Raw genomic sequence first — 17,056 nt, forward strand, 5'->3', positions numbered from 1 at the left:
GCACGTAAAGCATGCACTCATGATAACAGGCAGCTGTGGTAGTGTCTTCTCTTCATAACCGGTGCCATTTTGTGTTGCCACTCCAATTACGTAAGTCTTCAATTAACCCACCCCCCTCAGACAAGATGAGTGCAAAAAGAAAGAGCTATTCTGTCAAGTACAAGAAAGGAATGATGTAGGAATCCCGAGGAAAGAATCTGATGGTTTTCTGTAAAGAGAAGAAGTTAGATCTCCGAATGGTCCAAAAATGGCGAGCAGCATATGTTAACCTCAGTCAATAGGCCGGCGAAGGAAACGCTAAGAAGTGTAAGTGTGGATCAGGTCAGCAACCATTATTTCATGAGCTTGAAGACATCATCTGTGAGTGAATTGCTAACAGGACAGCAAAGACTTTGGTTTTGCGCAGGGCTGATATTCTGGCATTTACCCTTGCAATAGCACCACAGTTAGAAATATCTGCAGAAGAATTCAAAGCATCACAACATTGGCTAGTTAGCTTCCTTCAATGATATGAACTCTAAGAAGATCAGCAACACTGTTCAAGCTGGAAGATACTGAAGTTATTAAATGTGCACTAGCGTTCAAGTCCTTTGTTGATGGCATTGACTTTTCTAAATAGCAACTCGCCAACATGATTGCTATGGATGAAACTGAAGTGTTTATGGGCCATGGATATCAAACAACAATTGATCAGAGGGGTGCCTCATAAATCTACATTCCCTCCACAGGTTATGACAGTGCACGTGTTACCTGTATTTTGGCAATTTGTCTACATGGAAAGAAAACCCCACCTCTAATCATTAGTAAGGGCAAGAAAGATAAGACTGAATGTGTTTCAGGCATTTACATTCTTGAAACTGGAAAAGCCTGGTGCACACAAGCAGTTATAAGGAAGTGGATTGGTGTAATGTTGCCACTTGTTTTGCGAGGTGGCGAAAGAGGTCTGCTAGTCTGGGATTCAGCTAGCACTCACCATGCTAAAGAAATGAAGAAATTCCTTGCACGGTGGAGAATAGATCATATAATGATTCCCGCAGGAATAACTGCCTATCTCCAGACTCTTGATATTGCAATAAACAAGCCTATCAAGGATAATTTGCGCATGGAACACAATGACTACATTGAAAATGGAATGGAAAGAAATCAGCATGGAAACTTTGTGAAGCTTAGCCTGCAAGTGGTCGTGACTTGGGTGAAAAATTCATGGGATAAAATCACTGACAGCTGTGTTGCCAATGCACTAAGAGCAGGCTACTTGGACAAGCAGTGCTCATTTAAGGAGAGCTCTGTTGCTAAGCATGACAGACTGGGGCCAATGGTGCTACAGGAAATGGAGTCACAAAAAATTCAGGCTGAAATTCGGAGGTTTGGACACTTATGACAATGTTCCAGAAGATGACATGACTGTATTTGAATAACTGGGAAAGCCAAGGTGCAGATATTCTGAAGCTGAAATGTTTGTTGCACTGCTTATGTAGATTTCTGGGTCTATATTAGATACTTGAAGTTACTGAACTTCGAATACAATATGATCGACACCATATCGTTAAAGTCCAGTAACATCAAATACCTAATAAAAACATTTAAAAAAGTCAGAAAAACAAAGCTACTTGCTTTAAGCAGGGGGCAAGCAAGTTGATATATAAAGGTAGGGTGGGTGTGGGTGGCACAACCCCCCACTTAATTTCCTTTAAAGGAAGAAAATAAAAGAAAATGTATATATTTTAAATGAAAATAGGTGGGGGGCTTCACCCCCCCCCACCCCCTACCTTTATATATCAACTCCAGGGTCGCACGACTTTGGGGAGGAGGACAAATCCCTGTTAATTGCCATGAATACTGTGGCTTGTGGATTAAACTTGTGTTTCCTGTGGCAGCTTTGGTCTATGCTTTATCGTTTTACCTTCTGGGTCATCATACTGTTTCATGCCATGAATACTGGTTTTTGATCAAATGTGCTGTCAGTGAAATGAGTTTCGATCAAATGTGCTGTCAATCAAAAGTAGTAGATCCATATATATATATATATATATATATATATATATATATATTTTTTTTATTTTATTTTATTTTACATTTGTTAACCGGGCTAGTCTGGCTGGATACATGTCCATTTTCAGCAGAGGCCCGAGGAGAAAAGCTCCACTATCAGTCTAAGACATTACAGAGTTTGTAGTCACTTAAATAAACTAACTCTACACATAAAACTAATATAATAAGGCAAGAATAAAGCATATACATTTTTCTAATACAAAACTGATTAGATGACAATCTAAATTCAGACAGGGGCTTAGCAGAAAAGCTACAGTATCATATAAAAAATAATCAGATGTTAAAACTGTTAACTAGTAGGTAATCCTGACAACAAGTAGGTAATGGCTGAATGCTTAAAATGGTTTATCTAATGAGTCTTATAAGCAGGTTAGTAGAGTAAACAGATAAAATAAAGTTGGAGTATAGGAAAGGCAAAAATGAAGTAGGGAGACTGTAGGTAGTGATACAGATTCAGTTAGGTGGTGATATAGTGGACTGAGTAAGGTTATATTGGAGATAGTAGAAAGAGTAAAATAAAGGGGGGAAAAGAAAAGAAAAAGACAAGATAGTGAGAAATGCTGAAGGTAGTAGGATTAAGGGAGGACAGAAAGGAGAAGCAAGAGGCAGGATATCAGCAAGGTCATAGGGGGAGTCTAATAGTTGTTGGAATTGAAGTGTGATGGTACAGAAAAAAAATGGGTCAGTGGAGACAGTTTAAGTAAGAACAGAAGAACAAAAGTACAAAGGAGTGGACTAGGGAGAGTGAAAAAAAAATTTACTGGGGTCAGTCAGGGTTGGAGCAAGGGCATAACCAGTGAGTTAGTAGGTAAGTTTTTATATGTTTTCTGAAAAGATAGCATGAACTTAGGGAGGTCAGTTCTAGGGGAAGTTTATTCCAAATAGAACCAACAGTGTTAGCAAATAAGGAATCACCTGATTTATTATGAGATTTCAAGGTAGTAACTAGTAGCCTGTTGGCTGATCTAAGTGTAGTGAGATTTTTGTAAGGTGTGATGAGTTTATTTAGTATGGGTGTGTTGGTGGGGTAATGTAGAATTTTAAAGGTGATGATTAGTTGCTGAAGGAGTATTAGGTTTGGAAGTTCAAGCCAGTTTAGTTTCTTTAAATTAAGACAGTGATGAGTATGAAATGTATATATACACTACATGCACTAACATACATTTGAACAGTCAAATACATTTAATACCTTCATATTACAGGAATTTGTGCCTGGTAAATTTAGCTTTGAAGTCCTATATTGATAAAACTTGTTTGACAATTTTAGCAATTTTTACCATATGAATCAATAAGACAAATATTAGCAAACTACTTTCAGTACGATGTAGTAGTTCCCTGTTAAATAGTTACTCTCCTGTCATTAAGTGAAACAGTCTACCTTTATCTCTGCTGTTACTTACAAGGTTATAAATGGTTTTACCAGCTGCATGGAACTGAACAGCCCCTTTGTAATCTGAATCCTTGCACTTAAAAACAGTGTCAAGCTTGGTAATGCTCAGCACTATTTTGGAGTTCAGTGGTAATGTCCTTTGTTCCTTTCTTAATGAGCTGCACCTCTAATGCTGAAATTCTGATCTGTAACCACAGAAAGCTTACTATTCCCATTTTTGGAAAATATTTTTATGGTATCCAACAACTCTTCTGCTGCTTCTGAACTTTCTTACAACATGACATGTTTATTGAGGAAAAAAACGCTGCTGAAAGTAATACAAGAAAAGTTCTGCCATGTGTATTTTGATGTTGTATGAGACTGTATATATATATATATATATATATATATATATATTTATATTTCCAGTTACGTCAATGTTAATAAAAAGATCTGCAAAACTTCAAGCCTCAGGTTCATAGCCTGACAGAAGGGACTGAAGATGGAAAGCCGAGGCAGATTACAGAACACACGGTACAGCTTATGGATGTACTGCCTCCCCTGCTACAGAGTTTCTGCATCCTTGATCAGATGATCCAGTACACACAGCCTATTACAAGGTACGTCCAGGAACATTGCACATTTTAATGCAGTCAGTTTAGAAATTGGTAGAATCAAGGAAGTGGGCAAAAATATTGATTTTATAATTATACCTTCCAGTTGTTGCCCCATCCTTTTAAAATATATAGTACTCATAGTTAGTTTTACATGTGCATAGCGTATGCTTACACAAGTTGCAGATGCATTCAAATGAAGTATGACCCTAAGAGACTTGCTGTGCATATGTGCACTCCACAAAAATTTACAGAGACAGGAATATTCAAATGAGTGCATAATGACATCTAAATGATGTTAGGTATATGAATACTGTGCCAAGGATATAGCTGTGGGACACCTTTTTTTGTGACTCAGAATCACATATTGATACCCAAGTGCATGTTGCACACATAGGTTATAAAAAGCAAAACACCGCTGTTTCTATCCAATTTACAGTCAGTGAAGATGCCTCGTTTTTCTGTGAGAGTCATTGTTTCATGCTTTGAGATGCTTGTTTCCATGTTACTGTAATCGGGTGCATAAAGCCGTGCTTGCTGCCCAAGGCAGAGGCATTACTGGTTCTGGGTAATTCATTACAGTTTAAAGGAACAGGAGATTCTTATCCACTTTTTTATGGACAGGGACATTATCATGGCTTGGGTGAAATTGTATGGCCTACAAACTTGACTTGTGAGAATGTATGATCTTCATATTCCTGCAAATACTAAGGTATTTATAGCCCTCACTCAACTTGCAACAACAACATTTCAAAGACAGACTGGAGAAACACTGAGTATCTCACAGACAGGATAATCACTGAAAAAAGGTTTAGCCTGCTTATAGCCAATTGCTGGTGTCTGGATAGGTGTAGTGTTGGGGGAGGGGGTCTTCATTATGGTCTTGCTGCTGCATGTAGAATGTTTGCTGTTCGCTGCCTTCTACACAATGTAATACTGTGTCAATCTGGTTCACCAGTGCCAAAACTAGCACCAGCATAACGTTCTGCTGGTGATGCAGTACCATGCCATGCACCAGTTGAAGACAGTATGGACAATCAGCCAACAGCAAAATCCCAGCACCCCCTCAGAAAAGCTTGCACATGGTATAGGAGAGCACAAAGTGGTGTTATTGAGTATACAACTATAGACCTTAACAATCTCTATGTGACATTTTAATGTCATAATGATAAAACTTGGTGCCTCCACTATTAACTGTAAGCTCTGTTGTGTAGTGCATTTTTGACTCACATTGTGCAACAAATATTCCTCCATACAACACACACAAATGTATAATCGATATGGCCACAGCCAATATCATTTACACCCTGATCATTGAACAGAGACATAACTACTACATATGTCAGCAGTTGGAAGTATTACCTCACAACTGTCAACATTTTCACAGACTGTCCAGAAGTTTGTCTCATACTGATCATCTGTGACTTTTCCTTATAGAATTTGCGACAAATCATTTAGGACTGTAGTCACCAAATAATTATAGATATTTGAGTTTTGGACTTCATATCCTTCAGAAAATGCATACAAAAGCAAAACCTAATATTCTAGTAAATTTTTAAGAGCCATTTTTAAAGCTTATCACAGATTATGGACTTTTGTTTCCCCTGTTATTTTTGGCTTTGTCCAGAATTTGTTTGCTTAGAGTTTGACAAGTATGTGGGAGGGGGCTGGAAGAGTGGGGTGGGTTGTAAAGCAGGCCAGTTATGGTAACACAGTTAACTCTTCATGCAGATAAAGTAATAATGACAAATTCGGGGAGGTCTGCATACTGAAATGGATCTCACCCTCTCTGTGTATTCATGAGCAACGATTGTAATTCTCGTTCCTCTCCCAAAAGGTAAGTGCATATATTTTAACTTTTGTGTTAAACATATTTTATGTTTTAGATTTTCTTAACCTGTGAAAGTTATGTTTAGTTGTTGCCCATTGCTCGGGAGGTGGTGTAGTAGGATGGGTTAAGTATCCATAATATTGGATGTGGAAATCACATCTGGACTGTACCATAAACACATTTGGACTGTATCATATAAAATGTCCCCTAATGAGACCATTCAAGAGGATCTGAGGGAATGGGAATGAGTATTGCCATGAGTGCTTGACATTTGGTTGCTATGGTGGCAAGACTTATGTGATGCTGCAGAGGCCCTTGGCAGTGACCTGCCAGTGCTACAAGACCATGGCCTAGATTGTGAGGTGCTTCCATTGTGATAGTGAAGTGTGACAATATCCAGTTTCCTGACTCATGGAGGAATCTACATCCATGGATTTTGGATCTGCCACGCCTAGCTCAGCCTCAATGGATATGGACCTGAACTTTTTCCTGCACAGCTGTGTTAGCTGTATGTCTGATAAGTCCTCACAAATATGCAGACAGAAGTTGACACGGATGCTGTATGAGAATGCTTTGTAGTTGTATCATCATGACATTGTCTCTGGCCTCTGCTATCCCCATGTAATGTTGAATATTCTCATGTATTTCTTAAAATACACTCGCCATCTTCACCAGAATGCCTGCAGCAGTAACTTGTACCTGAAATATGTCCCAATCAGACATATCTTGGGAGCCAACTGTGATCAATGTGTTCATCTGAAACCCCTGTGCTCAGAGTGCATGGAGAGTATTCCAACCCCTGACACTGTCCTATTCTGTTCCAGAGGTTCCACATGCGCATATGACAGAGAGGAGGAACTATGAGGGGATTCAACCCCCTGGCAAAGGCATGTGCTCATAGTGCACTACCTGTAACTTGCCCATTCTGGAGTCATCAACCCACTTTTTGAGGGGGTGGGGACCTGCTTGCATACTTTTTGACTATGTGCCACTGTCCTCAGACTGTGTCATGATGTCAGTAATGACATCTTCGCCAACAGCCATATAGCTGTCAACATCAGTATCAGTGCTGCACCACAATCTACCACTGATGGTGTATTTGCTGCCATACCTGTGAATACACGACAAGTACTTTACTATAGCATGCTGCACTACTCCCTTCTCGGTAAAGGCTTGTATATTTGGTAGTACAAGTTAAAAAGAAGAAAATCTGTATGTACCATTACCATGTAATGTTTCTGTTCTCTGGTTGAACTAGGAATCCTGAAGGACATGATGGAGAGACATTGAAACAGGTACATAGTAATGCATTCTGTCTTGTAATATATTAACTATCACAGTGTCCGATCTACCACATAACAATACACACCTTATCCAACACCAGTGGGAACATGGTGCTGGTTTACCAAACTGCCAGTAACCATAACATCTTGAACAGTACAAATGCCATCATAGTCATTATCATAATCATCAAAGAGATATCAAATACGCCTTACCCTATGTCAGGGGTTGGACAATAGAAAGACACTCTCAACACTGCTCTTACAAGGAACTGCACTCTGCCGTGCGTTAGTCCAGACATGGGATACCATATCATTACCTCTCATCCTACACTGTGCCTGCATATAATTTCATCGTCTAATGACCTTTATGTCAGCCAGTACTAGATTCTGTACTTTGATATGTTCTGCCTGTCTAGGATCCCTTTTCCAAAGCAGCTTTTACCATAGGTCTTAAGTGCATCCACTAGTATATGGTGTTCCTCAGGAATGAAGCATAATCCATTCTGTGAAGTGATCTCTGTAGTTATAACATCTTAACCCTAAGATTAACACAGTGAGAATTATTAGCTAAGGGAGTGCCCTGCACTCACTCACTTAAACACAATATGTACCAAGTCTTGCCTGATTGTGTCTAATACTGCTATGTGACTTAGTTTTCATTATTTACAGTGCAGTATCTCTGTAAGTGTGTGTGTGTGTGTGTGTGTGTGTGTGTGTGTGTGTGTGTGTGTGTGTGTGTGTGTGTGCGCGCGCGCGCGCACATGCACTCCTCTCTGTACACTGAACCACTAAGCTGTACATTACAGTACCATAACAACTGCATGATATGTGTGCTTGTATGTTGTGTAGAAGGTGGGAGGAATTGAGGGTGTGGCCTTCGACATGCTTGCTGTTGTGTTTTATAGCATTCATTTATGTCTGTCCACAATGATCCCATGCATTTCTATTGACATATGCTACTAAAACTGACAAATATGAAATAACACTTACTGCGGGATACAGTCAAATGTGCTTATGTTGAAATCGACATTATTCTGCTATTAGACAAAGAACACTCATCTATCTACCTGTTTAACTAAGTAGAATGCTTGAAACTTCAACAAGGCATCTTTACTCCTCCCACAGTGAGGGTATCAGAGAGAGAGAACCCGGAACCAATGCTCACCAACAAGAATCAATGGAAGAGAAAGCACCCAGCCGAAGTAGAGGTGCTAAACTATAAAATACTCCACAGTGTAGAATGATAATCCAAGGCCAATGTAACGCTCCAAAAAATAGTTTATTGACAAACTGACAGAAAAGATACTTGCGTCGACCTAGGTTTCGTCCGTCTCCACGGACTTCTTCAGAACACAAGTACATACAAAATCTAGCCGCTTAAATACCCTAAATTGCCTAGTTAAAAAACTAATAAACTAATCAATGACATAATTAATGGTAACATATTTAAAGTAAACCAATATTAAAAATGACAACCTGTAACAACATTATGTTACACCCATCAATAAAGTGAAATCATTTTTTAAAAAACATTTAAAAAAAAACATTTTAAAAAAACATTTTTAAAAAAACTAAGATGCCTGCATTGTGTACTGATGTAAACGTAAACTCAATCTTTATAAAAAATGTATATATATACATATATATATATATATATATATACATGTATAATAAAACTCCCTAATGCAAAAAATATACGATTTATATATGTGTATGTATAATATAATATTGATATAATAATTAATTCTACAGTACTAATGCCAAAAAGGGGAAAATGTAAAGTTGTATAATACTTATAAACTTGTGTTAAGTAATACCCAATACCATGCCAATGTATAAAATTTTTTTTAAAAATTATATATGCACTAAAAACATGATATAATGATAGATATCCATGTGCAAAAATGCATTGTCCAAAATGTGACAAGGCAGAAACCTTAAAAAATCCATACATATAATACAAATAATGTATAAACAATTATGTACATGTAAAAATTTTTTACTACATATAATATTTATTTACTATGTGTTAAATATGTATATAATGTAATATGTAAACCCAACCATAAATATAGTCTAAAATATTGTACTACATATAAAAATATATAATTTATTGTCTATGACATATGTAAACCTGGGGAAATCTATTATGCGATATGTGAATAATACTAGTAGTAACGTAACCCACACTATTTACCTTTAATACAATGTAACCATAAAATAGGTTTAATACTGATGTATTCATTAAGCCCAGGGTACTGATGGGCATTCAATAGAATCTGCATTCTCAGTTCTGGTGTGTCCAAATTATATTTAGTAATTTTACCCTGTTGATCCATTCTCTGATGTAATACTCCAAAAAACTTGAACTGGTGATTTTTGTACTGATGTATATGTCTAGCTAAGGCATTGGTTAACCTACTATTTTTGATGTCTGATAGATGTTCTTTAATCCTGTCCCTCAAATGCCTACTGGTTTTTCCAACATAAAAAACATCGCACTGTTGACATACTGCAATGTATACCACATTATTAGTATAACAATTAATATGTTGATGAATCTTAATACTGTAATTATTCACTGTCGCTATTGTGCCAGTGTTAATCAGGTGCTTACATACTGAACACCTACCACATTTGAAGTTACCCATGGGTTTGTTAGAATGAGTGTCCACCTTAACATTTAAACTTTCAAACAAATCCTTGAATGATGTATCTTTCCTAAAAACATATGTAATACTTCCTTTGAAAAGGTCCCCCAAGGTGTTGTCCAACTTTATAAAATTCCAATTATTTTTAATAATATTTTTAATGACCCAAAAGGTGTCATTAAATGTAGTGATAAACAAAGGTATACTATTACATATGGATCCCCTATTATCGGCAGATTGAATTTTGTTACCATTACCAACCAAACACTCATTGCTATTTAATAAGGCTTTATAAAAAACATTCTGCCTTTTGTTTTTCACCTCATCGGCAATACTACTACAAAAATCCTGTTGTAATGAACTGCATTTCATTTTCAAAGTCCACCTCCTCACTAACCATTCTGGCTGCCCTCACCAATTGACCTTTGACCACAGCTTTTTTCTGGTGGTCAGGGTGCCAGCTATCATAATGTAAGTAAGAATTTGAGAAGGTGGACTTTCTATAAATGTTTGACATTAACTTGTTCTTACTTTTGTCATATGTTAACTTAATATCCAAATAACTAATACTGTCCTTACTTATAACATGTGTAAACTTCAAAAACCAAACACTGCTATCCATATACTCTAAAAAGGCTTTTAGTTCTGCCTGTTCCCCGTTCCAAATAATAAATAAATCATCCAAGAAACGACCATAAAATTTAACATGTGTAAAAAACTCAGTATTGAACACATAGTTGAGCTCCCAATAAGTTAATATAAAATTTGCAAAACTGGGGGCACAAGCTGCCCCCATAGCTACTCCACTCTTTTGTTTGTAATATGCCCCTTCAAAAAATAAAAAATTATTTTTTAATACAATATCCATTAATTTCGTTAGAACATTGATTTTGTTTTGGTCATACAAATTAGTATGAAATAGCTGCTCTTCTAACCATTCAAGCCCCCTATCATGGGGTATAACAGTGAACAGGTTACAAACATCCATGGTGATAAATGTATCTCCCATGTTAAATGCAATAGATTTAATTTTTGCCAAAAAATCCCACGAATCCTTGAGTATATGTGGAAAAAATTCTATACCAGGCTTTAAATGGTATTCCAAAAATTGACTAATAAAATGTGTTTGACTACGTTTACCATCCACTATAGGTCTAAACTGTAAATTATCTAAGCCTTTATGTATTTTTGGGATGCCAAAAATTCCACTAATAACTGGATACTCATTTTGTAAGAAACGCCATTCATTTTCATCCAACTCACCCTGATACAACATATCATTAAGTGTTATGTCAATTCTTTTGTGAGATATATTTATTTCGTTTCTGCTAATTTCCACATATGTATCTCCCATCAACAAAGCATTCCTGTAAGAAGTGTAATCCTGGTAGTCCACTATAACTACTCCACTGCCCTTATCTGGTTTCATTATTCTAATGTTTTTGGTGGACAAAATCCTCTTTAAAGTAGCTTCCTCTTTGTTAGTCATATTTTTGTTAAAATTGGTATTGTATTTAGTAAAAACATCCCTGATGTCATTTTCAGTGACTTTTTCAAAAAAAGCCACTTTTTCATGCATGGGAGGGTTATAAGTACTAGGTTTAGATAATCTATTTTTTTCTTCATTAATACCCCAAGGATTGCTTTGATACAAAATTTTTAAATTCAATTTTTGGGTGAATAATTTTAAATCCACAATTGTATTTACTATATTCCCCCTCCTGCATGGTACAAAACTAAAACCCTTTGAAAATAAATTAACACATTCTCTATCAAATAACTGACGTGTGTAATTATATAGTTTAAAATCCCCATTGTCATTGACCACAATATTAGGTTTAAAAAACAACCTGCATTCCCCTCCTTTTTCAGATAAACTGTCAAGAGTTTCCTGCATACATAAATTGCCTCCAAAGTGCTCATCTACATCAAGAAACATATCTAAATCATTATTACCAGAACTGCCCTTATCATTTACACCAAAAGAAACATTATTAAAATCTTGTGATTGTCCATTGTAAGCATATACAGTTAAATCGCATAATGAGTCACTACTGTCCACATTGTGCACACTTGTCTGTTGATTATTCCGTCCCATAGATACCTCCGACAACATCATTTCGTCTAATGTACCAAAATGAAATATATTGTCTGTATCAAGATGATTACAGTGGACTTCAAGAGTGAAACAATCATAGTCTAAACAATTGTCTATTGAAAGGGACAAATCGACACCAATGTTGGCGTCCGTTTGAATTGACTCATAACTGTTAGATGAAACCATAATAATCTGCTTACCAAGTACCTCATGGTTCTGGACGCCATTGGCTACTTGCGCGTCCCCCACGCGTTTTTTTGAAAATTGACTTTTTTATATTTGTCCGGATCCCTTCTTGGCTGAGGTCGACGCAAGTATCTTTTCTGTCAGTTTGTCAATAAACTATTTTTTGGAGCGTTACATTGGCCTTGGATTATCATTCTACACTGCGGAGTATTTTATAGTTTAGCACCTCTACTTCGGCTGGGTGCTTTCTCTTCCATTGGTTCCTATCAGAGAGAGAGAGACAGAGTCTCTTAGATCTACTAGCGAAAGTGATTTTATCTGTATTAATCCTTTGTACTCTAGGTCTTCATTAATACGGAGAATGTGTGGCTCCTCCCGTGTGGGCATTCTGGGTCAACTCAGTCACCACAAGCAGCACAAAAAGCCCCAGTTGCAGCTTGCAGTTTAGGCTGCTGGTGAGATGGCTTTAGAGAGATGATGGGAGATATATGAGCACTTCCATCAGTGCACACAAGACTCACTAAACCAGGAGACACCAAACATTTATCCTACAGAGATCATCCCTCAACACAGGGCATTGCCCACACCAGACGCCACTAGGCAGGGTTCTCATTAAAGATCTCCAGACTGGTTTGGTGGTCAGTAGTCCTATGTCCCTTCATTACTCTATCATCCGAGCACCCACCTTGCTGCCTAATATCCACCTCCTGTCAGTTGTTCCATATCCTCCCAATCAACAGTTTTCTGTCCTCTGTTTCAGCATCTTCCCTTCCCTTTATGAACCCTATGTACTGTGTGTTCACATACTCCCATCTATCCTGTCTGTTTTTTAATATTTTTGTTAAAAACCCTTATCTCTTCTTTACCTATCATTTCTGCCCGGACTTCCTTAAAATCTATCCTCCCTCTTCTCAAGTATATTTCAGAAAAAGGGGATCCATCCCTATTAAAATAACAATAATAAAATAAAATACCCTCCATCCCTCCTCCAGCAAAACTGTTATTGTCATGCCCCTGCTTTTCCTATTTCTAGTCATACTTCTTTTTCCAACTTTCTTATCCACCCCTTTCCACACTTATAAATAAAATAATCTGGTGTCCATCAAAGGATACCTGCATAGTAAGGCTGCCCGTAAAGTGGGTTTATTTGTTATCGGTTCTGCAGTCTTAAAGTATACGCTGCCTTTTGCAGTGAAGTACAGTGATATTAGAGCAAGGCTGCATTTGCCAGCTAACTTGTGAAACTCACTTACAGCAGACATTCAGATATATGCAATTCATATGCATGTCTGAGGTATTACTTTCTCATTTTAATTCAACTTACATAAGTGCACCTCTGCACTGTATGCTTGGACAGTTCTTTGTAGGATGCATATACACATATTAGTGAAATGCCACTATTCACACATTTGACTTGCACACTTGTGCAGGGTATGATAGAAACCATACCTATACACTCAACATGGACATGCAACTGTATGCATCTAATTTCCACTAAAATCCATTATCTGATTTATTTTCAGGTTGAACCAAAGATATGGCTTACCACATAACTGTGTATACATTGTTCTGTTTATTTTAACTGTTTTAATCCTTACAGAAAGCATTGACAATGGTACAGCGATAAGGTTTAGGAGAGCTGATCAGAAAAAGTGTACGCAAATAACTGTGACTGGTTACACAGGTACAGCATATCATTTACCTGCAAAAGTCAGGGAAATGCACCATTTTTATATATCCTTGGATCATGTTTTTCCAGCTTTCGTCTAAGTGCAGACATTCTTGCTGTCAATGTAGCAACAAAGCAAACTTCAGAACAAACCTTGTATTTTTACAGACATGTCTAGCTGACAATCATAAAGGATGCAGGACAGAAAAATGTACTTTCTTGCGTCCAACTAGCCAGGCAATTACTGTTTCCTACAAGTCTACTTAGTGTTAAACAATCTAAAGTAAATAGTAGGCAAATACAGTAACCTGTTACAAGGGTAGAAATAAAATGCTACTCTGCACGTAAATGTAAAGCCGATGCAAAGTCTTTTAATGTCAAGCACAGTGAAAACAAGAAGGCGTACAACGTATAATTTAATGTTAGTTGAGACAATAAGCTTTGCAATGTAAGCCTAGGCTGCACCAACTACTGAAATTGCATCTGTAGTGGTGGATTACATGACTAGCCATTACCTTGATGACACTAATACATTTTGTTTGGATACAGTGACCTCAGATTTAATCATAATAAAGGGGATGGGGGGGGCTTAATTTTGATTATAACATTTGTGAAAATGTTCTTTCCAGTTTAGTCTGATGCCACCTAAATCATTTAAGCAAACAAAATTCCTAATTCACCCTTAAAGACAAGCTGTTTTACCAAGTGGATCCATACCTCTCCATACAATATTTTTACCTCATATTTTTCAACTATTCCCCATAAAATTTATAGTTTTCTTGCAAATCACTGAGGAATGAAGTCACTAAATAATTACATACATTTGAGTATCAAACTTTTTATCTGTCAGAAAATGCATGCTAACACAAATCCTGTTATGCAAGCAACTTTCTAAGTCTATAAGAGAAATATTTAAAATTTGTTCCTTTTTTTGAGAATTTGTCCCCTATTATTTTAAGCTTTGTTCAGATTGTTTATGCTAAGAGGTCGATCAGTATGAGTAGATCTTACCTGGATAAAAAGGTTACATGTATACAAGGTTACAGTAAGAATTTTTTTTTTCTCCTGAATCCTCTTATAGAACAGAAAACATAAAGCAACCTTTTATTTTCCATGTTAGAGTTGGCAGTTTCATTTCTGCAGAACACTGTTTGAGATATAGAATTCAGCTTCTGCTGTGGCTTTAATTTCCCATCTATGAGAAGCAGTGTCTCTTGGGATACAGTTTTGGTACCTTCATTACAGTTCTCTCTCTGGTCCATATTGATTGCAATCTTGATTTTCCTAACAGATTCTGTCTTTGTCTCAGAGACTAGCAATTTGCCTTAAGGGATGACATGTAGCAGTTACAGTATTCTGGGTGAAATGTCATTTCTCATCAGAGACACAAAACTCTATCTCACACAAGACACAGAAAAATTGCATATGTCATATTTATAAAGTGAAACACTAAGTACTGCATTGGAAATTTGTGGACAAATGAAAAACAAAAAGCATTAATTGTCTTCATAGATTTTAAAATAGGTTTATTATTTTATTCTTCAGGAAAACATCTTCTGCTAAAGATTTCAAAAAATAGCTCCCATTAAATAGACAGCTGTAGAAAAGTTTGCTTGTTTTTGTCCAAAATAGGGGATTTTTTGTAGTAATTACTAAATTGCATTTTGAGATGTAATAGCACATGGTGTCAAACTTTGAAAATGATAGCCATATGCTGCTTGCTCTAAAAGTGAGGCTAGACTGATACGATATTTTCTAATAGTTTAAAACTGTAAGTATGCATTGGCTAATTTGTACCATGCATTAATTTCTGTATTTGTTAATAGTTCAACACTGTTTTCTGTGTTTTCATGTCACAGATCATAATAAAGAAAAATGTTAACACTAGTCCAGAAATAATGTGAGTGGGCAGAATCCAGAGTTGTGGTAAACACTTCACAGCCACATGATGGTGTACAGCCAAGCACCATTCATACACAACTGCGGCACAGCCTGGTGAAGAAGACATGGGATTTAGTAGCACTATGACCCATGGAGTGCTCTGTGGAGTGGTCTAGATATGGAAATGACTTGGGTGGCATACAGACACTGTACAATGCAGTGCAACCAGAAAAATGTCTGCTGTATCACCAACTGCCAGTGCAGTCAGGGAAAGCTACTAAGCAGTAGGGAGTGTTACCTATAGGATATATATCCCATTAATTACCCTATCCCAGAACACAGTGTAGGCGAGGCATAACATAGTGTAATCTGCCATCGATGTGTCTCTGTACCACAAATTTTACAGGAAACACTGGGCCACCTAATGCATCTGGAAACCTCTGCAGGTGGAATGTACTGAGCAGTAGGGTAGGAAGGTCAGCACACATCCAAATGTGTAACTGAGTAAGACAGGCATTGGCTGTGATGGGTGTGGCCATAAATATGATACTGCAAGCCAGTTATGTAAGAATGGCAGATTAGGCAGCCTCTGTTCTTAATTTTCATGACACGTGGCCTACAATAATGCACACTCGCCACAATAGTGCACAGAGCATGGAAACCTTGCTCTGAGAGAATCAAACCATTTGGAACTGACAGAAAAAAAAAAATATATATATATATATATATATATATATATAAATATATATAAAATAAAAACATAAGGCAAACATTTATCTAATGAAATTTCCTGACTGGGCCGAAAGCACTTACTGTTTTTTGATGTATAATTTTTTACCAGTTTTTTATTTGTGCAATATCTATTCATTTGGCATTTGTTGACCTGGCTGGTCCGACTGAGCAAAAGGACTTTTTACAGTTGAGGCCCAGGGAGAAAAGTCCCACAAGTAGTACAGGCAAATTGTATAACAAATCCAAATTGTATAAACAAATAGAAATAGGTAGCATAACAAGTCCAAAAGTGTGCACATATATAGTATAGCAAATCCACAGTGTAAACAATTGTACATCAGAAGCTATATAAAAGCATAAACCACAGTACTACGAGTGGTACAGTAAAAAAACAAGCATTAAATATATTTATACATGTAGTAAAAATATGTACAGTAGCAAATACATGTGTACATCACAAGTTATATACAAGCATATACCATTTCATTTTGACTGGTGCAAGAGTAAATACATAAGCCTAGCAGTATCAGAAGTTGTAGACAGAGTTCAGATAGGAGGAGCAATCTTACAGTAGTAGGACAGGAGGAATATATGGTTAAAAGAGTAGAGACCAGAGAGTAGGAGATTTAGTTCTTGTTAGTCAAGAAGAAGTAGGGGGTTGAATTTCAAGGCAAGTGAATATGAGAGGAA

The sequence above is a fragment of the Protopterus annectens genome, chromosome 4.part0, assembly GCF_019279795.1.
Source record: "Protopterus annectens isolate FY-2018-M chromosome 4.part0, PAN1.0, whole genome shotgun sequence".
NCBI classification, from domain to species: domain Eukaryota; kingdom Metazoa; phylum Chordata; order Ceratodontiformes; family Protopteridae; genus Protopterus; species Protopterus annectens.